Genomic DNA, 22,309 nt, shown 5'->3' on the forward strand with positions numbered 1-22,309 from the left:
AATTAAAAAGGAAAAAGAGAGCTGGGGATATGGCCTGGTGGTAAAGTGCTCGCCTCGTATACACAAAGCCCTGGGTTCGATTCCCCAGCACCACATATATAGAAAAAAGCCGGAAGTGGCGCTGTGGCTCAAGAGGTAGAGTGCTAGCCTTGAGCAAAAAGAAGCCAAGGACAGCGCTCAGGCCCTGAGTTCAAGGCCCAGGACTGGCAAGAAAAAAAAGCACAAATAAACAAAAAGGAAAAAGAGAGCCGGGTGCTGGTGGCTGGTGCCTGTAATCCTAGCTACTCAGGAGACTGAGGTCTGAAGATCACAGCTGGAAGTCAGCCCAAGGAAAGTCCGTGAAGCTCTTAGCTCCTACTGACCACCCAAAAGCCAGAAGCAGAGCTGTGGCTCAGTTGGGAGAGCGCCAGCCTTGAGCAAAAATGCTCAGAGACAGAGCTTTAAACTCCAGAATTTGCACGCATACACACATGCACGCGCACACGCACACACACACACACAGAAACTCTGTCTCTCTCTCTCTCTCTCTCTCTCTCTCTCTCTGACACTAATGGCTCAGAAAAGCTGACAGCTTCTCCAAGGGGTGGAAGCATCATCACTGTGGGGGACAGAAGTAAGCCCTGAGGAAGGAAGGTGCCACAGGACCCTGGGGCTTCCGTGAGGTTCCTTTGTGGACTCCGCCGTGGCTCGCCGGTGCCCCCTGGTGGCCGTCAGCTCAGGGACCGGCGCCTTGTGGATAGGCAAGTACAAGTTCACTCCCCCCAACCCAACCCCCCTCAGGGGCGGAGATTGGGCGCAGTTCTTGTGGACAGCCAGCCAGCTGACCCCACACAAAGGTTCCTAGCTAAGGGGCCACTCAGTCACCCTCTGCTGGGTCAACCAGAGGCCCCTGAGTTTTTTGACTTCTTTCTTCTTCTTCTTCCTTTTTTTTTTTTTTTTTTTTGGTGCTGGTCCTGGGATTTGAACCCAGAGCCTATGCACTGTCCCTGAGCTTTTTTGCTTAAGGCAAGCACTCCACCACTTGAGCCACAGCTCCACTCCTGGCTTTTGGGGTAGTTTATTGGAGATAAGGATCTCATGGACATTCACCATCCTTAGATCTCAGCCTCCTGAGTAGCTAGGTACAATTATAGGCACAAACCACCCAGGGTCTGCCGTTTGCCTTTTTCAAATGTGCCGCGGGGTGGGGGGGTCTTTTTGGCCTAGCACAACCTTCCTCTCCCTTAGCTAGAGAACTTCTGATCAAGGTCACCAGTGACTGCTAATACCAAGGTCTCAAATGACCAGAGAGGGAAAAGTACTCACTTCCTCCTCCCTTTCCCAGCCCAACACAGCCCTCCTTAGTTCCTGGCCTGGGAGGCTGCAACCTTTTCCCTGGCTTGTTTTGTTTTGTTTGACACAGAGTCCTGCTAAATAGCTCAAGCTGGCTTCAAACTCTGAATCCTCCTGGCTCTCTCTCTCCAGTGCTAGGATTACAGGAATTGCTGCTGGAAGGTCCCGGGACTTAGTCCTTTCCTTACCCCTGGTCCCTCGCCTAGCGTCTTAAGTGTGAACTGTATGTCAAGACATCCCAAATAACTAAACATGTACATTCCCTAGCCTTTCTGTGCCTTCCAGATTTGTGTGTGTGTCTGTATACACTGAGGTTTTTTGTTTGTTGTTGTTTTTTTTGCCAGTCCTGGGGCTTGGACTCAGGGCCTGAGCACTGTCCCTGACGTATTTTGCTCCAGGCTAGCACTCTACCTCTTGAGCCACAGCGCCCCTTCTGGCCTTTTTTGTGTATGTGGTGCTGAGGAATCGAACCCAGGGCTTCAGGCGCGCTAGGCAAGCGCTCCACGCTAAGCCACCTTCCCAGCCCTCTACACTGGGTTTGGATGCAGGGTCCTTCACTGGCTCTCCCACCTTCCCAGCCCTCTACACTGGGTTTGGATGCAGGGTCCTTCACTGGCTCTCCCGTGAGAGCCACGCCCAGCCCCCCTCCACGGCAAGCTGCGAGCCGCACACCTTGAGTTTAACACAGCCACGGTGGAGCCGTGGCAGCCGTCTGCCCCATCTCCCGCTGTGCAGGGCGGTAGCGTCCTGCCCTGGCCTGGTCGAGGCCCGCGGGGAGCCCGGCCTCCCCTCCCTCGGTGCCCTCGACGTCCACTCGTCAACAGGAGGGAGAAAGCGATGCAGACACACAGGCCAGACAAAGAAATACCTTTGAGGCTAATAATTCCGGAGTTTCTATTTCAGAAATTACCGTTCACTAATTTTCCACTAAAATTAAGTCACTTAGGGGCTGGTTATGTACACTAGCTCAGTTTGGAGCACTTGCCTAACATGTGCTGGGTCTAAGCACTAGCAATATAAAAATAATAAAACCTCAGTAAAACTGTTGCTCAATAAGGGGATGGGGAAGCGAAATCGCCAGTGTGGGAGGGGTACTAGCAGGAGCTGTTGGGCTAAAAGGAGGATGAAGGAGGTTGAATAAACTTGGAACAGGGGCTGGGAATATGGCCTAGTAGCAAGAGTGCTCGCCTTGTACACATGAAGCCTTGGGTTCGATTCCTCAGCGCCACATATATAGAAAACGGCCAGAGGTGGCGCTGCGGCTCAAGTGGCAGAGTGCTAGCCTTGAGCAAAAAGAAGCCAGGGACAGTGCTCAGGCCCCGAGTTCAAGCCCCAGGACTGGCAAAAACAAAACAAAGTTGGAACAGATTGTTGCTAGCTATGAAAATAGAACAATGAAATTGCTTTGGGAAGCAAGAAGGGGAACAGGGAGAGGGTGAGGTGCCATTGATTAGAATATATTGTAACAGGTGTGGGAAGGTAACAATGTATAACTAAAGTAAGCCAATAAACAGGAGACAAAGGGAGAGAAGACAGGGGCTAGTGGGAAACAGTTAAGTCACTGGGGGGAGAGGGGTTCCTTGAAAGAGCTATCGAGAATCTGACCTTTCCTGTGTCTCTGCTTTCTGGCGACCATGGGGAGAATTTCCTCAGCCATGCTCTGCCATAATGTTCAGCCTCCCCACCATCCCCAAAGCAATGGGGTCAACAAACTGTGGACCCAAAGCTAGAAAACTGTAAGCCAAAATAATTCTTGTCTCTTAGTAAATTGATTTATCTCAAGTATTTGCTATAGTAATGAAAAGTGGATTTATTTTTTTGTTTTTGTTTTTTTATTTTTTGCCAGTCCTGGGGCTTGGACTCAGGGTCTGAGCACTGTCCCTGGCTTCTTTTTGCTCAAGGCTAGCACTCTGCCACTTGAGCCACAGCGCCACTTCTGGCCGTTTTCTGTATATGTGGTGCTGGGGAATCAAACCTAGGGCCTCGTGTATCCGAGGCAGGCACTCTTGCCGCTAGGCTATATCCCCAGCCCTGAAAAGTGGATTTAATACAGTGCTTTAATCAACTATGCCTGTGTAATGAAACCCCAGTAAGATCTCTACACACTGAGGTTTTTCTGGCGAACTTCCCTGTCTCATGAGCAGAAGGTTCCCTGCCCCAGTTCTGGAGACCCGGGAGCTCTGTGCCCAGGACCCTTCCAGGACTGGCTCCACGAGTCTCTTCATTCGGTTGGTTCTGCGTGTGTCCTTCATCATTACTATAGAAGTATGCATTGCGCTTTGAGTTCTCTGAGTTGTTGTAGAGAATTGTGAATCTTGAGATGGTTTGCCCCAAAGTGCTAAATGACTAATGGCAGTGTTAAATCGCAGTATTTTAGTGACATAGTGAAAAGAAAAATGCTTAATTTTATTAGGCCCATGCAAAACAACAAAAACAATTGATTTTCTTCTTATTATCTATGGATAAATAAAAGTCATACTATGTCCAGAACGTTTTATTCTAATGAGTGGCTTCATTTCACTACTGCTGTTCGTTCAACTGGATAAGTGGATTGCTGGGATAAGAAAGAAAGCAGGAAAATTGACACAATACATCTACAGCTGAAAGCTCTGTATTCTTCAAAGTAGTACTTATACAAGAGGGGGAGATGAGGGAGGAAATGTAGCAAAGATGTTAGGATTTGGCTGAGCCCTAGGAAATGGCCAGTATTTGACAGCAATTGAGTACAGGGTGACCCAACCATACCCGGCATGGGGATGGGTTGTTTTCTTCTCGTTGTTTTCTGATAGAAATGGCTGCATGCCTGCCCACTGTGCCCCTTCCACGGGTCTTTGTGCACAAGTAGCTAGGTGGGACCTTTCTGGACACAGGCGAAGCCTCCAGGACTTTGCGAGTCAGGACCCTGTCTTTCCGGAGCAGGTCGGGGTGGGAGGGTGCAGGACCTTCCTGTGCCCTCTCCATCTCCGTCCTCATCAAGTCGCCCCCGGCGCCCAGCTCCGGCCCCTCTGCCTCCTGGTGCGATACTCCTATCTGGCCAGCCAGGGTCCAGGTGCTCCAAAGCCGGGTCTAGATCCAGACAGGGGTCTCCAGGGGCCCCAGGAAGTCTGCTCTGCTCCCTACTTGTTCCATGCTTATTTTAGCAAAGTGCTATATTCTCCTCCCTTCCATGAAAGGTTTTTTCTTTTCTTTTCTTTTACAGCCCATCAAAGACAATAAGGAAACACATTAGTGGGTGCCAGGTTTCAAAGTCCACGGGGCCCTGAGGAGGCCCGGCCACGGCTCTGGCCACCTCTCTCCTGGAGGAAGAACCCGGCCTGAGAGGGGACCCTGGGTGGTGTGTGGCGTCCGAGCTGCCAGCGCCGGAGGGCGGGCCCCGGCCTGGCCTCCATCTGCGATGGCTGGGCACTGTCATTTCCTGGCGTCCCCTCCCTCTTCCTCCTTCACCTGCACGGGGCGGGGGTGAGCTGGCTGTTCCCAGTGCTGACCTCGGCCTGCAGGGGGAGCAGCGGCCCATCCCTGCCAGCACGACGGCAGGGAGACAGGGGGAGGGAGGGCAGCCAGCCAGGGTGGGCACGGCCCTCTGCCTGCCAGCCAGGGAGGACCGCCATCAGGCGGATAGGAGGCGGTGGGGTTTGGCAGGCTGGCCAGCCAGGCCCAGGACACCCAGGGTTTCCAAATCCGCAAGAACACAGCAGGGGAGGGGAGGGGAGGGGAGGGGAGGGGAGGGGCAGGGCCGCCCCTGTGCCCCAGGAGAGGAGACCAGAAAGCTTTCTGGCCAGAGCCTGGGCCTGCTGCAGACAGACAGTGGCTCTAGCCCCCAGTACCTGGAGGGGGGCGGGGGCAGGAGGCTGGGACACCCTGGACGCCCTCCCGCCTCCCAGGGAGACTTAGTTATTACTAAGGAACAAAGGAACACTTGGCATCACCGCAGAGAGGGCCGGCGCCCACAGAGCACGTCTCAAAAAGAATACTAAGAAGGCACTTCAGCCCTTCATTTAATTTTTTTTGGCAGGACTGGGCTTTGAACTCAGGACCTTGTTTGCAAGATAAGCACTCAATTTATTTTTTTTTTATTTTTTGTCAGTCCTGGGGCTTGAACTCTGGGTCTGGGTGCTGTCCCTGAGCTCTTCAGCTCAAGGCTAGGGCTCTACTACTTCAGCCACAGCACCACTTCCGGTTTTCTGGTGGTTCACTGGAGATAAGAATCTCACAGACTTTCCTTCCTGGGCCGGTTATGAACCACAATTCTCAGATCTCAGTCTCTTGAGTAGCTAAGATTACAGGTGTGAGCCACAGGTGCCCAGCTAATAATTTATTTTTGACATAGCTGGAACTGTAAGTATGTACCACTATGCTTGGATCTTTTAATTTAATATAAACTAAATATTTAATATAAACTAAAATAATAAAAACCACCGTACCTATAACAATAAGGTACTAGTGAAAACAATGAAAGAGTTTGAAATAAACTCCAGGAAATTGGGGATCTCTAACAAGTCTGGCGTGCACACGTGTGTGTGTGTGTGTGTGTGTGTGTGTGTGATGAACTCAGGCCCTAGAGGCTGCCCCTTAGCTTTTTTACTCAAGGCTGGTGTTCTAGCACTTAAGCCATGAAGCTCCACTTCAGTTTGTTGGTGATTAACTGGAGATGAAGAGTCTCATATATTGCCCTGACCAGGCTGGCTTTGAACAGTGATTCACAGATCTTAGCCTCCAGAGTAATAAATAGGATTATAAGTGTGAGCCACTAATGCCCAGCCCAAATTAGATCCAAGAAAATGCAAATTTTAAAAATGAACATTTCATTTCTGTTTTATCTTTGTGGTGCTGGGAATTGAACCCAGGGAAGGGAGCTTCTCTTTTTCCTGCAAAAAGCTTTATTTCGGGCTGGGAATATGGCCTAGTGGTAGAGTGTTTGCCTTGTATACATGAAGCCCTGGGTTCAATTCCTCAGCACCACAGATATAGAAAAAAAGCCAGGGGCTGGGGATATGGCCTAGTGGCAAGAGTGCCTGCCTCATATACATGAGGCCCTGGGTTCGATTCCCCAGCACCACATATACAGAAAATGGCCAGAAGTGGCGCTGTGGCTCAAGAGGCAGAGTGCTAGCCTTGAGCAAAAAGAAGCCAGGGACAGTGCTCAGGCCATGAGTGCAAGCCCCAGGACTGGCCCAAAAGAAAAAAAGCCAGAAGTGGCGCTGTGGCTCACGTGGCAGAGTGCTAGCCTTGAGGAAAAGAAGTCAGGGACAGTGCTCAGGCCCTGCATTCAAGGCCCAGGACTGGCAAAAAAAAAAGCTTTATTTCGTTTGGTTCAAGGCTTGGGAAGGGTTCCCACCTAGTGATCTTTTTAAAAAAATGTATCATAAAAGTGATGTACAGAGGGGTTACAGCTATGTAAGTCAGGCAATGAGTACATTTCTGTTTGGACAGTATCACCTCTACCCTCTTCTATCCCCAGTGTTTCCCTCCCATTCCCAGCCACCAGCTGCGTGGTTCAGTTTCAATGTAGTGTCTGGTGAGCGCCCCTGCGGCATTTGCTCCCCCTTTGTCCCTCCATTTCTGTGTCCCTCCACTTCTATCATAGCAGCCAAGATTTCCTAGATGTAAAATGGGCTTTGCTAGAACAAGTCACTGCCATTAGGAATATGGCAGTATGTGTGCAAATGTACAACGTGCAAGACCTTGGACTCCGCCCCTTCCTTCATACCCAGGAAGTGACTGTAGCACTCAGCAAACGCCCAGCCAGTGTGCGTGCGGGGCCCAGGAGAGACCCTGCAACATTGATCGTACCAATTACAGCCCCTGAAGAGGCTGACTCACAGCGTGCATAAAGCAAAAGGCTACGAACCATACAAGGAGCAATTACTGTTTTTCACCTTTATTTAATACATGTTATACTCTCTGTACTATTTGTGTGTGTGTGTGTGTGTGTGTGTGTGTGTGTGTGTGTGTGTGCGCGGGCTCGTGCCAGCGCCAGTCCTGGAGCTTGTCCCTTGGCTTTTTCACTCGAGGCTGACACGCTACCACTTGAGCCACGGCTCACAGCTCTACTTCCAGATCTTGGGTGGTTCACTGGAGATGAGCGTCTCATGGAGTTTCCTTCCCAGGCAGGCTTTGAAGGGCGAGCCTGTCGGATCTCAGCCTTCTGAGCAGCTGGGATTACAATACCAGCATGAGCAACCAGCAGCTGGCTTTGTTTTTAGATGTTGGTACTGGGGCTAGAAGTCAGGGTCTTGTGCTCTTGCTTAGCTTCTTGGCTCCTGGCCGCAACCTACCATTGGAGCTACACTTCTAGTTGTGTCTAAGGTCTGAGAATCAAGGTTCGAAGCCAGCCCAGGCAGGACAGTCCATGAGACTCTTATTTCCAATTAACCACCAAAAAAAGAGCTGGAAGTGCAGGTGTGTGGCTTAGTAGCAGAGTACCAGCGTTGAGCATCAGACGTTAAGGGACCCTGAGTTTAAGCCATGGTACTGATGCAAAAGCAGACCAAACAACAACAAAACCTGACATGTCCCTGTCATTACGTATCCCTTGCATTTTGTGCCCTCACCCCATCACAGACAGAGCGCCCCCCGTCAAGGCCGGCGGAGATAGGCCAGCATGGGCTACACCCTCCCTCCTGCCAATGGACACATGAATGGTTGCCAATCTTTTTTCTGCTACAAACAATGTTTTGATAAAGACTCATGTACATGAATCCATCAATTTTATTGGAGTTACTGGGCCAAAAGGTTCCTGTGGCAACAAAGTTTGATAAAAAACAAAAAACAAAAAAAACAACTTCCAAATCTCCTTCTAATAGGAACCTGGGTTTACATTCTCACCAGCAGAAATCCTATTCAACAAGTTCTTCATTCCTCAGTGTCTTATATGAGGTGAAAATATATATATACACACACACACACACAGTGGACTTCCAATAAATAGGCGATTGATAGATATTGATAGCTTTTGTTGTTTCTGCTAGTACTAGGGCTTATTAACCTTAAGGCCTGGGTGCTGTCCACTCGCTTTTTTCCACTCAGGGCTGGTGCTCTACTACTTGAGCCACACCTCCACTTCTGGCCTTTCGGTGGTTAACTGGATACATAAGTTTCATGGACTTTCCTGTCCTGGTTGGCTTTGAACCATGATCTTAGCCTCTTGAGTAGGTAGGTAGCACTATAGGCGTGTGCCACCAGTGCCCAGCTAGGCATGCTACTTACTTATTTATTTATTTATTTTTACCAGTCCTGGGCCTTGAACTCAGGGCCTGAGCAGGGCCTGTCTGTGGCTTCTTTTTGCTCAAGGCTAGCACTCTGCCTCTTGAGCTACGGCACCACTTCTGGCCATTTTTTATATATGTGGTGCTGAGGAATCGAACCCAGAGCTTCATGTATACGAGGCAAGCACTCTTGCCACTAGGCCATATCCCCAGCCCTAGGCATGCTTTTTAAAAGGAAAGAAATGGCAAAGTAAACAAAGTAAAGCAGGAAAAAAAAAAAGGGACAGAGAAATGGACAGAAGACAACCCCTAAGGAAAAGAGAAACAGCAACACCCAACACTGTAGTCCACTAGCCAAAAACACAGTGGAAACTGTAGAAAAAGACTCTGCGAGACCCAAGCAGGCCAGGCGGAGCAAAGCACACTCCCCGCGGGGCCTCAGTCCACCTGGAACCTGTCGGAGCAGACTCTGTGTACACTTACTTCCTAAGCCAAAATAAATAAGTTTCACTTTTGTGTGCACAGACACAGACAGTGGCCCCTGTCCAGGGCCGCCTGTCCTCATGGGAAAGGCTGCCTCTCTAGTCAACTGAGAGGGAATGCACTTGAATTGTGCTCTGCTTTCTAAGCCCAATAAGCCCTCACCAAACACACAAGGGCTTAACATGTCCCACACAAAGGGAACGCACATTGTCGACCAGACTTGATCAGCCGAAGCCTGAAGGAAGCGCAAGAACTGTCTGGTGAAAGGAGACAGTGGCCGGCCACTGTCATTACACACGACTTTCACTGTCAGAGTGTTGTGTGCCTTGTAAGTTCAGACTTTGTGCTAGAGAGAAGATGCAGTAGCAACTATTTGCAAGGTATTTACATGGTGGTGAAATCAGGATGTCATACTCCCACTTGGCTTTTTCCATCCAAGGCTGGGGCTCTGCCACTTGAATCACACCTCTACTTCTGGTTTTTTACTGGTTAATTGGAGCCAAGAGTCTCACAGACCTTTTCTTGCTGTGCTGGCTGAGTGATCCTCAGATCTAGGATTACAGACATGAGACACTAATACCTGATTATATTAGCAAAATATGTAAATGTGGTTATTTCATCTTTCTTCAAAAATTGTTTGTAGGAAATGACCCATGTAACTGGGCAGGGGTTGAAGGGGGAAACTAGGAGAAAGGAAAGGAAGGGGTGATGTTGTCCAAGAAAAGAAACATAGTCAGGCTGGGAATGTGGCTTAGCGGCAGAGTGCTTGCCCAGCACGCACCAAGTCTTGGGTTCGATTCCTCAGCACCACATCTACAGAAAAGGCCGGAAGTGGTGCTGTGGCTCAAGTAGTAGAGTGCTAGCCTTGAGCAAAAAGAAGCCAGGAACAGTGCTCAGGCCTGAGTCCAAGCACCAGACAAACAAACACAAAAACAGCAGAGGTAATAACATAATTACATCCTCTTCTAACTTAAAGAATTAACAACTTCTCCTGGACAATCTTGCTTCCTCTTTCCCCCCACTCACTCTACTGACTTATTTGGAAGCAAAGCCCAGGGTTGATCTGCAAACATCTGTAACTACAGACATTTAATATTCAGTGTATCTCAAAAAGTTGTTTTTTTTTTCTAGTACTGGGGAGTGAACAGGGGCCTTAAAATTGCTACACAGGCACCCTACCACGTGATCCATACTCCCAGCCCTTCTTCCTTTTGTTGTTTTTCAATAGAGTTCACTTTTTGCCTGGGGCAGCCAGGGCCTCCATGCCCCTACCCTTCCCACAAAACTGGGATTATAGGGGCTGGGGATATAGCCTAGCGGCAAGAGTGCCTGCCTCGGATACACGAGGCCCTAGGTTAGATTCCCCAGCACCACATATACAGAAAACGGCCAGAAGCGGTGCTGTGGCTCAAGTGGCAGAGTGCTAGCCTTGAGCGGGAAGAAGCCAGGGACAGTGCTCAGGCCCTGAGTCCAAGGCCCAGGACTGGCAAAAAAAAAAAAAAAACTGGGATTATAGGCACATACCACCATGCCCAGCTATTGATTGAAACATTTCCCAGGCTGGCCTTGAATCATGACCTTCCTGATCTCAGACCCCTGAGTACTAGGATCATAGATATGAACCACTGCACCAGTCTCCTTTAAGACATGGATGTGTGTGAGCGTGTGCATGCCTGTGTGTGTTGGTCCTGAAATGTGTTGGTTCTGAGCGTGAACTCAGAATGTGAGTGCTGTCCCTGAGCTTTGCTCAAGGATAGTGCTCTACCACTTGAGCCACAGCTCTACTTTCGGCTTTTTGGTGGTTAACTGGAGCTAAGAGTTTCGCAGACTTTCCTGCCTCGGTGGCTTTGAACCGCCCTCTGCAGGTCTCAGCCTCCTGAGAAGCTGGCATTGTAGGCATGAGCCCCTGGCACTCAGCTAGAAGACTTTTTTTTCAAGTGCAAAGTAATAGTGTTATCACACCTTCATATATATAATATATAGGGCCATTTTGCCCACTTTTCTTATTTTATTTTTATATCTCACTAATTTTTACATGATTTTTTTTTCTAATACTGGTAACGAACGTGGAAGGGAGGGAACTGTAGTACACTTGTAGGCTTAGGCTGGGCATGGTGGTATTTGCCTACAATCCCAGCACTTGGGAAGCTGAGCCTGGAGGATTGTGAGGGCAAGGCCACCTGGACTAGAAAGCTGAATTCGAAAATATCCTGGGCTATAGAGTGAGAGCCTGTTGGGGGCAAAAAGAAAAGTTTGGGGGATGAAAGGTTCTTTTGTGGAGTTGAACACAGGGCCCCACACATACAAACACTCTCTCATTGAGCCAAACTCTTAGCTGAAAAAAAGAAAATAATAGGGTCTTAAATGGCACCTTTCCCTTTTTCTGCCATATGGAAATGTGTGTGTGTACACACATGCACACATTTAAGCTGGACTACACCTGCCTGTCCTTGGGCTAGGGCCAAGGGCAGGCTCTTTGAAAACTGAACTGATCTCATGAGTCACTTTAGATTGAAGGCATCCTAGAGAACACAGCCAGACAAGCAGAGGACCCAACAAGAAAGCAGGGGTCAGCGGCCACGAGGCAAAGATGAAAATACAGAACCTGCTCCGTGTGCCACAGGGGAAGGAACGCGCGGAGTGTGAGCTGCGTGTCCGCCCGGGCACTGACAACCACGTAACCTGGCGTCCAGCTGTAGGCTCCCTCCAAAAAGAAGGGCAGGAGGTCAAGGGGGGCCCAGCCATCTGTGGGCACCACCAGCCTTTTGAACAGCTCTTCCCTCTCCACCAGTTCTCGTGTTTTAGGAGCCCCTTGGCCTGTTCCCCTGGAATGCCAGGGCTGGAAGCTGGGGACACAGCCATCTGGTCTCCCACCCGAGCCAGAAAGAGCCCTTTCCTCACACCTCTGTTGGCAGCTCACTACCGTAACAGACGCCCCTCCCCACCCCCGAATTATTTGTGCAACCAGCTAATAATCTACAGGCAAATCCATCTGAAAGTTGGGTCCTTACTAATGAGCTCACATGTGCCATTTTAGTCAGAGGAAATTCTGCTAAAGACAACTGAAATCAGGTCCACCTAGCCTGGGTCTATCTTCCCACTGAGCTAACCTACTCATGCTGCCCTCGGCACACACAGATGAGATTAAAACGAGTGCTCTTTCCACCTACGTGAACCCAAGCTGCTGCCTGGTGACCATGTACCATTTCCAAATGTTTACAAACCATTAAAACCATTCTAGATCTTGATATCAAAACTTGAAGAGGGAGAAAAACTGCAGCAAGGGCGGAGGTGTTGTGAGAGGCTTGTTACAGAAAGAGACAGGGAGGGAAAGAAGAGGGCGAGAATATAATTTGATATGTCCAAACTTGCTCATCTAAAGTGGGCTATTAATTACAAGAAGGGAAAAGAGTTATTAGATAATTATTTTTCCTGCCATTAAAATATCCTGATGAAATCTTATAATAGCAGGAAAAACAATTATAGACCCATCTCCCATGAACATAGGTGCCAAAATCCTAAATAAAGCTATTAATGAATTAAGCTCAGCAATGTGTAAGAAAGGTAATAAACCATGAGTCAGACAGGTTTGCTACTGTCACAAATTGTTTGGATTAACGTGAAAAAATAATCAGTATATTTCAGAATAAAGGAGATCAAACATCTCAACAGATAATAACAAAAAAAAATCATTGGTAAAACTTACCTATTAGTTAGAACAACCCTTAACAATCTAAGGAGAGAAAAGAATTTCATTGACTCAATAAAGGAAAGCTATTTTTTACCAGTCCGATGCATGATTAGTCCTTTTTTTTGTTTTTGTTTTTGTTTTTGTTTTTGCCAGTCCTGGGGCTTGGACTCAGGGCCTGAGCACTGTCCCTGGCTTCCTTTTGCTCAAGGCTAGCACTCTGCCACTTGAGCCACAGCGCCACTTCCAGCTTTTTTCTATATATGTGGTGCTGGGGAATCGAACTCAGGGCTTCATGTATACAAGGCAAGCACTTTACCACTAGGCCATATTCCCAGCCCGCATGATTAGTCTTATTCATTTATTTGTTTTGTTTTTACCAGTCCTGGGGCTTGGACTCAGGGCCTGAGCAGTCCCTGGCTTCTCTTTGCTCAAGGCTAGCACTCTGCCACTTGAGCCACAGCGCCACTTCCAGCTTTTTCTATCTATATATGTGGTACTGAGGAATCAAACCCAGGGCTTCACATAGACGAGGCAAGCACTTTACCACTAGGCCATATTCCCAGGCCGTTATTTGTGCATTTATTATTTCCTACCTTGCTCCACACTGGGGATGGAACCCAAGGCCTCAAGCACACTAGGCAAGTGCTGTACCACTGAGTAATAGCCTAGTCCTTACAAGCCCAGTTACCTGTCCCACACCATCCTAGATGCCGCAATCAGAAACAAGACACAGAATGTATAAGAACACGCAAAAAGGTAGTGAAAAATAGTAAAATTGCCATCATTTATGGACAACATAATTATCATATGTCAAATCCAAAAGAATCCAAAGCAAACTGACATGATGAATTAAAACCTTTTTGTGCTGGGCACTGGGGGCTCACACCTGTAATCCTAACTACTCAGGAGGCTGAGGGCTGAGGATCACGGTTCAAAGCCAGCCAGGCCAGAAACTCATCTGGTACTAACCACCAGAAAACTGCAAGTGGAGCTGTGGTTCAAAGTGGAAGAGTACTAGGCCTTGAGCAAAAAGAAGGCTCAAGGACTGCCCAGGTCGAGTTCAAGCCCCATGACTGACAATCTAAGTAAGTAAGAAAGTAGATTTTTTGCTAGCTCTTATAATCCTACTCAGGAGGCTCAGATCTGAAAGATCATGGTTCAAGACCAACCTGAGGGGCTGGGAATATGGCCTAGTGGCAAGAGTGCTTGCCTCGCATACACGAGGCCCTGGGTTCGATTCCTCAGCACCACATATACAGAAAATGGCCAGAAGTGGCGCTGTGGCTCAAGTGGCAGAGTGCTAGCCTTGAGCAAAAAGAAGCCAGGGACAGTGCTCAGGCCCTGAGTTCACGACCGAGGACTGGCCAAAAAAAAAAAAAAAGACCAACCTGAGCAGAAAAGTTCATTAGACCCTATCTCCAAAATAATCAGCAAAAAATCAGAGGCTGGAGGTACGGCTCAAGTGGTTAGAGCACCAGCCTAGCAAGTATGAGGCCCTGCTTTCCAACTCTGATAGTCAGATAGACAAACAGATAGATAGACAGATAGACAGATAGACAGATAGATAGATAGATAGATAGATAGATAGATAGATAGATAGATAGATAGAAAGATAGACAGATAGATAGATAGATAGACAGACAGACAGACATTGGTTGATTGATTGATTTTAAAGCTATTTAAATGTCTAGAACTTAGTCCAGTACAGGTGGCTCATTCCTGTAAATCTTAGCTACTCACGAGGCTGAGATACAGGAGTATCATTCAAAGCAGTCTCTTACCTCCAATTAACCAGCAAGAAGCCACATAAGAAGAGTAGTTCAAGTAGTAGAGCTCAGCCAGGAACAAAAAGCTGAGAAGAGCACAAAGCCCTGAGTTCTAGCACCAGTACCAACACGCAGAAGAAAAAAAAAAAAGAAAAAGGCCAGATCCCAGTTGCTCACACCTGTAATCCGAGCTACTCAGGAGGCTGAGATCTGAGAGGATCACCCTTCAAAGCCAGCCTGAGCAGGAGACTCTTTTTTTTTTTTTTTTTGGCCAGTCCTGGGCCTTGGACTCAGGGCCTGAGCACTGTCCCTGGCTTCTTCCCGCTCAAGGCTAGCACTCTGCCACCTGCGCCACAGCGCCCCTTCTGGCCGTTTTCCATATATGTGGTGCTGGGGAATCGAACCAAGAGCTTCATGTGTAGGAGGCAAGCAGTCTTGCCACTAGGCCATATTCCCAGCCCCGAGCAGGAGACTCTTATCTCCAATTAACTACCAAGAACCCAGAAGTAGAGCGGTGAACTGTGGCTCAAGTAGTAGAGTGCTAGCCTCGAGCAAAAAAGCTAGGGGAGAAGCTCCAGAACTGGCGCTGGCCTGTGTGTGTGTGCGCGCACACACACCCTAAAACCTAAAAGAGAATGACAAGGAAATCCATTGCATGGACTTTATTATCAAGTGGAGGGAGGGAGGGAGGGGAAAGAAGGAAAGATAGGCAGATAGGCATTGGTTAGGAGCATAAATAGAGACACTTTGGAAACCGTCTCATCTATACTTGTCCTAACAATCCCAACGCATAGTTCCCACAGAAATGTCTCCACATATTCACCAAGAGACAGGCCCGAGAGAGCGCCCAGCAACAGCACCTGTAATTAATAGTCCCAAGCTGGAAACAATCCACGTGTCCATCAACACAGTGGATATATAATAGAATACTAGGTAGAGAGAAACGCATGAACCGGGGGGCGCAGAAATGGAGGATGAGGGGTGAACCCACGCAGCGGCGGCCCTCACTGGACACGTGTGGGTGGGGACAGGAGGGGAAACTGGGAGAGCGCAAGGGAAGGGGTGATACGGCCCCCAAAGAAATGTGCTCTTTACCAAGGTATGTAACTGTAACCCTTTTGTACATCACCTTTACAGTAACAAAATTTTTTTTTAAGAATGAACTGGCCAGGTGCCAGTGGTTCACGCCTGTCATCCCAGCTACTCAGGAGGCTGACCTCAGAGCGCTGGGGTTCAAAGCCAGACCCAGCAGACAAGCCCAAGAGACTCTGCTTTTGCTCAAGGCCAGCGCTCTACCACTTGGGCCACAGCTCCGCTTGTGACTTTCTTTGGTATTTTTAATGGAGATAAGAGTCTCACAGACTTTCCTGCCTGGACTGGCTTTGAACTGTGATCCTCAGATCTCGTGTGGGCAACTGGCACCTGACTATGATCCACTTTTAAAAAGTTCAGCAACGGGGCTGGGGATATGGCCTAGTGGTAGAGCGCTCGCCTCGTATACATGAAGCCCTGGGTTCGATTCCTCAGCACCACATACATAGAAAAAAGCTGGAAGTGGAGCTGTGGCTCAAGAGGTAGAGTGCTAGCCTTGAGCAAAAAGAAGCCAGGGATAGTGCTCAGGCCCTGAGTCCAAGCCCCAGGACTGGCAACAAAAACAAAACAAATAAAAAGTTCAACAACATAAAAACAAATTACCTGTGGATTAGTGACTGGAGCAGCGACTGGGAGGGAGGTGTGTGTGAGGAGCCTCTATGGTGTTGGTTATGTTACGGCTCTGGTGTTCGCAATGTGTGCTTTTCTCTATGTTATATATATATATTTTTTTAATTTATTTTATTTATTTTTTTGCCAGTCCTGGGCTTGGACTCAGGGCCTGAGCACTGTCCCTGGCTTCTTTTTGCTCAAGGCTAGCACTCTGCCACTTGAGCCACAGCGCCACTTCTGGCCATTTTCTATATATGTGTTGCTGGGGAATCGAACCCAGGGCTTCATGTGTACGAGGCGAACACTTTACCACTAGGCCATATTCCCAGCCCCTCTATGTTATATTTTAATAACTATGAAATCTCCCAGTCTTCTGGTATCTTTTTTAATGCTACAGTCTCACGAGAAGTGATGTACTGTAGTGGTTAAGAGCATGGCTTCTGGAGCCAAAGAGCTTGGTGGTATCCCTTAGTTGTTATGCCACTGGGTGGGGAAGAGGGGGTCTCGCAGAGAGCTTCAGTCCCCATCTAAGGACTGAACAAGTATTCCATAAAAACTGCAGGTCGGGGCTGGGGATACGGCCTAGTGGCAAAAGTGCTAACCTCGTATGAATGAAGCCCTGGGTTCGATTCTTCAGTATCACATAAACAGAAAAGGCCAGAAGTGGTGCTGTGGTTCATTCAGGAGGTAGAGTGTGAGCAAAAGAAGCTCAGGAATAGTACCCAGACCTGAGTTCAAGCCCCAGGACTGGCAGGCAAAAACAGCAGCAACAACAACAAAACTGCAGGCACTTCCTTCTCCAAGCTACTTTCCCCTCTCCTAGAACGTAAACCCTTCTCAAAGGGGCAGACAAATACTGTCTTAGACAACTCTAAAAAAAAGCAGGGTTTTATTTTTATGTGTGTGTGTGTGTGTGTGTGTGTGTGTGTGTGTGTGTGTGAGCACTGCTTGGTTTAAAGACATTAGACTACTTCGCTTTTGTTTTTATTCTTCGGTGCTCAGAGTCAGGGACTATGTAGCTTAGGTTGACAACAAACTTAGTATTCAACACAGGCTAGCTCATTGCTCCTCCCAAGTGCTGTGATTACAGGCATCTACCACAGAAAGCAAAGCCTTCAGTGTGTGTGTGTGCTGGGGAATCAAACCCAGAACCCTGTATATGCAAACAAGTGCTCTACCACTGAGTTATAGCCCAGCAGAAAGGCATTCTTTTTTTGCACGTTATTGGTACTAAGACCTAAACTCGGCCTGGGTGCTGTCCCTTAGCTTTTTTCACTCAAGTCTAGCTCTCTACCCTTTGAGCCACATCTCTACTTCTGGCATTTTGCTGGGTAATTGGGCATAAGAGACTCAGGGACTTTTCCCTGCCTGGGCTGACTTCAAACGTTGGTCCTCAGATCTCAGCCTCCCGAGTTCCTAGGATCACAAATGTGAGCTACTGGTTCTAGGCTAACAACGCATTCTTTTTTTTTGTTTTTTTTTTTTTTTTGTGTGTGTGTTTTTTTTTTGTCTTGCCAGTCCTGGGGCTTGGACTCAGGGCCTGAGCACTGTCCCTGGCTTCCTTTTGCTCAAGGCTAGCACCCTGCCACTTGAGCCACAGCACCACTTCTGGCCATTTTCTATATATGTGGTACTGGGGAATCGAACCCTGGGCTTCATGTATACAAGGTAGGCGCTCTTGCCACTAGGCCATATTCCCAGCCCTAACAAAGCATTCTTGAAGGTGGTGTAGCTTAGTGGTAGTGGCTCAAGAAGGTCAATCCCTAGCACTACAAAAGGCTTTTTTTTCTTTCTCCAGGTCTGGGGCTTTTGGGGGGAGATGGGGCCTCCAGCTGCATCTGTGTTTTCTTGTTCTCCTCTTGTCAATCAAATGAAATGCCCAGGAAGTAGCTGAAGCCGAGACCAGCAGGTACACTCCTCCCCTGGAGGAGACCCCGCTCCTCCCCTGCCTTGGCCCCGAAATCATGTTGGGACCCAAATGCTGGCCATCAGGATGGCAAACAACATTTCCCAAATTGCACACAAAAAAAGCGCCTGGTGGCAGAGTACTTGCTTAGCATGCACAAGGCCCCTCACCCCCCCCCCCCCAGAAAAGGAGGAGAATGAGCTTAGTTTCTGTCCTTACATACATGTTTTCCTTACTCAAAACTCTGGCTTGTTGCTCTTACAAATAGGCACCAAGGTCAAGATAAGATAGCATCTAAATTAGCATATAATTATATAGTGGGGTTTTTTTTAAGCTGGGTGCATTTCTAATTCCAAACAAGGCACCACCCTGAGCCCTGAACGGTGGAGCAGCCTGCCACATGAGCCTCTGCTCAGAGTCAGCGCGGCCACAAGCTGGTGTCGGTGCCAAGAGGGGCACCTTCTGGACAGTAATAACAGTAATTGTTAAAATAGCTAATATTTACTGCACAATTACGCAGCGCTGGGCAGGCGCTAAATGCTTTCCCTGCCTGACTCCTCCAGCCCCCGCTACAATCCTGAGGTGCACAGCACCATCAACGGCATGACCAAATCACTCGCCACAATAGAGAGATGTGACTAAGCCAGAGAGTCAACCACTATTTTGAGCATTTCATGCCACACACTGGCTGCACAAGCATTTACTCACCTTTTAAACTTATTTATCTTTTGAGACAGCATCTCACCATACAACCAAGACTGGCCACAAACCTGTGATTCTCCGGCCTGTTGACTGACTGCTGGGACCGCAGGCATGTGCTACCACACGCGTAAGTTAACTCTGCGCAGTGTGATGACAATAGACCGAATGCCAGAACACAGGGCTCCAGGTTACAGGGTATGTGTGCACAGGTGTGTATACGAGCCTGCGTGTGTGAGAGTGGTGGTCCAGCCAGTGTTGGGGGAAGGGTGAAGGCGCGTGTGTAAGTGTCTGTGTGTGCCTGGGCACGCGTGGGCTGTAGGAGGGTGAGTCTCCTGTGCGTGGGGGAAGGGAAGGCACACAGACGTGTACCAGCTGTGCCTGTGTGGGGCGGGAGGTGACTGTGGGCATGTTCAGGAATGAGTGTGCGCAGGGTGGGGGTGAGGATTCTCTTTCCAAGGAGGCTCCGGGCTGCCTGCTGGCCAGAGAGCCCGAGGAACCAGTCTTTCTAGAACCCTGCCCAGGTCACAGTAAATCAGCCCTGCAGCACAGAAGTGACTCGGAACCCAACCTCTGGGGAATGCTCTGAGCCACCAGGCTTAACCGGCAGCAAGACAGGCTGCTCCTCCACACCTGCCCCCGGGCTCAGCTTCCCGCAGAGCCACGCAGGGCAACAAGGGGGTTCCTCTCCACGGTGCCCGACAAGCCTGGGGCTTCTCGTTGGCAAAGCAATGGGAATAACCAATCTAACCTGTGTTCCAAAAGAGCAGGACAAATGGTCACCCCTCGGTACACACCTTAGTAATAACAACACAAGCATATATTTTTTAAAAGAGTAGAACATAAAATTTTATGTGAATAATTTCTATGTGAAAATAGCTGTGTGTTCACTGCAAGTTTTTTGTTTGTTTGTGCTAGTCCTGAACTCCGAAGCCTGGGCGCTGTCCCTGAAGGATTTTTGCTCAAGGCTAATGCTATACCACTTGAGCCACAGCTCCTCTTCCAGCTTTTTTTGATGATTAACTGGATAGAAGTCTCATAGACTTTCCTGTCTGGGCTGGCTTTGAACCTCAATCCTCAGATCTTAGCCTCTTGAGTGGTTAGGACTATAGGCATGAGCCACCAGGACCCACTGAAACAATGAAAGTAAATTTTTTGTTCTTTTCTTTTTTAAATCTCTGTCATTAGGCTGGTCTTGAACTCATGGTCCTCGGGTGTCAATTTCACGAGGGTGTGTGCTAGAATGACGGGCTTGTACCACCACAACTCAGCCATGAAAATAAGTATCTATGAAAGCTGTCACAGTGTATTAGAATATTCGAGGGGATTCCTTCTTGCTCATATGCTGGTGGATTGTTTTAGTGTGTTTCCTGGACTTCTGGCAGTGAGATGTCTCTCTTTTATGACTATGAAAAAGTAAAACCCTAATAAAAAAGAAAATACCCAATAAATAGGCCAGGAATTGAAGTGAGGAACCTATAATCTACAAAGTAAGCCAGAAGCTTTTAATGTGGCCTCAAGCCCTCTTATGCTAGGACACCTTAGCATCCTCGGGCTCAGGCATGAAGACAGGAGTACCATGGCTCAGGAGGAATGGGGGGAACTGGTCCAAAGAAGCCCCAGGGAACGCTGTGCGCATGCAGAGTCAGGGCAGGGGCCAGGAACACGGCTGACGAAATGGTAGGCACCTAAGGAAACTGGATAACTCACATACGCAGAGTGAGTTCGGTCCAGTTCCAAGACTCCCTAAGCACACAAAGAGGAAGAGAGCCAGCACTAGGATAAGCAGGGTAGCCGTCCGTTCCCTCCCGACAAGCTGGGCTCTGCCACTGTGACAGAGGGTTCAGTCTACCCTCCCTTTGAACACACTCTCCCAGGCTGGACAGCCTTTGGGGAACCAGCATTCAGTGAGGACTAAACACAATCCCTGGGCCAGCTCCAATGAGACTGAGGCCGGCAGGCTTCATCCTGCTCACAGACTTCCTTGCTGATCAGTGGGTCAAGCTGGTCCCTGCGACAGCACGGGGGTAGGGAGGGGCACAGAGAAAAGTCATTGTGAGCTGTACCTTGCAGAGCCTCCAAGCGGCCCACGGGTGGCTCTCACGCCTGTAATCCTAGCTACTCAGGAGGCTGAGATCTGAGGACTGCAATTCAAAGCCAGCCCAGGCAGGAAAGTCTGTGACACGACTCTTATTTCCAACAAACTACTCAGAAAAAGCCAGAAGTGGCACTGTGGCTCAACACTAGCATATAAAGAGGCTCTGTGACAGCACCCAGGCCCTGAGTTCAAGCCCCAGGACATGGACACGCATGCGCGTGCATGTGCACACGCGTGCATGTGCACAAACTCTCTCCTCCCTCCCTCCCCTCCCTCCCTTCCTTCCCCCCCTCTTGTGATTCTCTCTTGAGACAGTCACAAGAAGACAGTCACAAGAAGTAGAAGCATCCTTGCCCAAAGTTGATGCCAAAGACTCATAAAGCTAACTTCCCATCTGGCAGCTGTCACCCAAGTTCTTCCAGAATGAAAGGACCAAAGTGGCAAATGTCATGGTGAGTCACCCCCTTGTCACAGCACCTCCCCAGGCTTCTCCAAGACAGGTCCCTTCCCTTCCCTATTGTTCCCATAAGTCATAGGTCTGTGATCTTGTGTTCTTGGGCGCTCATCTATTCCAAGAGTAAATCTTTGTTCATTGTGCCCCAACCTGACTGAGGTGTCAAGAACACACTGGAGCTTAATTAAAAGCATGAGAGTTTTGTAAGTAAACACTGGTGTGCTAAGGCGCTCTTACTAGGGCCTAGACCCAAGGCAGTGGTTCCTGCATGCTATCAAGAGCTTTAGGAACTAAGAGACTTCTCTGTGTTCTGGCCTCTCAGTGAAGCCAGCCTGTGCAATGGCAATGCAACACCAGCGAGGGACACACTGGCCTGTGCCACCTAACAGCACCGAGGGAAATACTTTGTCCGCTGTCCTGTGCCCCATGCCTACAGTACCATCCACAGGCAGGCAGCAACTCCCACCTTCCCTGGATCAAGTCCCTGCCGAGGCAGATGACACCAGGTGTACAGCCACTCTGTGGTCGGCTCCTCGCTGAGCACCTGAGTACCTGAGTCCGTGCTTGCCAGCCTTTCCCACACGGGCAGCCCTGGCACCGGCTCGCCTTCTCCAACACCTTCCAGCCTGGTCCTGGCCTCTCTCCTCAGCCAACAAGGGCACGTTCACCTGCACACCAAGATGCTCTTCACACGCATATGCCCCAGGACCACGTCAGAAATGCAGAATCTGAACACAATGCCCAGGCAGCCTAAGGGCAGGTTCAAGGACGAGAAACTGCTGTTCACATGCTGCAAGATATCTTCACCCTCCTCTCCCTATAGCAGTCAAATAACACCACTGAGAATGGATGCTGGTGGGCTTGAGGATCGCTGTTCAAAGCCAGCCTGGGGAGGAAAGTCAGAGAAACTCCTATCTTCAATTAAGCAGCACAAAGCCAGAAGTGTGACTCAAGTGGTAGAGTGCCAGCCT

At 48.9% G+C, this 22,309-nt stretch overlaps 1 protein-coding gene and 1 long non-coding RNA gene across 2 annotated transcripts in view; both read right to left on the bottom strand.

Annotated features, from left to right (window-relative positions):
* The window catches only part of Cnnm4 (cyclin and CBS domain divalent metal cation transport mediator 4), a 40,752-nt gene that overhangs the window by 12,382 nt on the left and 6,061 nt on the right, over nucleotides 1–22,309 (bottom strand). The gene's annotated exons all lie outside the window — the stretch shown is intronic.
* On the bottom strand, nucleotides 506–21,693 carry LOC125356049. Its single transcript, XR_007211807.1, has 3 exons — nucleotides 21,204–21,693; nucleotides 2,376–2,380; nucleotides 506–541 (listed from the first exon to the last, which is right to left on the bottom strand). It is a non-coding gene; the product is annotated as an uncharacterized LOC125356049 (long non-coding RNA).

Source organism: Perognathus longimembris, chromosome 8, assembly GCF_023159225.1.
Source record: "Perognathus longimembris pacificus isolate PPM17 chromosome 8, ASM2315922v1, whole genome shotgun sequence".
NCBI lineage: Eukaryota > Metazoa > Chordata > Mammalia > Rodentia > Heteromyidae > Perognathus > Perognathus longimembris.